Source organism: Chrysochloris asiatica, unplaced genomic scaffold (genome assembly GCF_000296735.1).
Source record: "Chrysochloris asiatica unplaced genomic scaffold, ChrAsi1.0 scaffold00032, whole genome shotgun sequence".
NCBI classification, from domain to species: domain Eukaryota; kingdom Metazoa; phylum Chordata; class Mammalia; order Afrosoricida; family Chrysochloridae; genus Chrysochloris; species Chrysochloris asiatica.
In genome coordinates this window covers 16,418,714-16,419,127 of record NW_006408550.1, presented here as the reverse complement: position 1 = coordinate 16,419,127, position 414 = coordinate 16,418,714, and positions in this window count along the sequence as shown.

Sequence of the window (414 nt, the reverse complement as noted above, 5' to 3'; positions counted from 1 at the left end):
GATTGCTTATAGTACGGTGCTACACCAGGACTACATGATGTTACAAAATGATTTCTGTTTTATTTCCAAAGACTACTGAAGGCTATAGTCTTTGATTTTCATCAGTATTTCAAGTCCTCTTCAATTTCAGCAAGCAAGGCTGTGTCATCCATATATTATAGGTTGATTTAGAGTTTTCCTTTAATCTCAATGCCACATTATTCTTCATATGACCCAACTTTTGAAATCATTTGCCTTGCATATGGATTCATTAAGTATGGTAAAAGGATACAACTCTGACGTACACCTTTACTGATTTAAAAATATTCATTATTCCCTTGTTCTGTATGAATGATTGCCTTTTGGTCCATGTACTGGTTCCACATGAGCACAATCAAGTGCTCTGAAATGCCCGTTCTTTTCATAGTTTGTTAT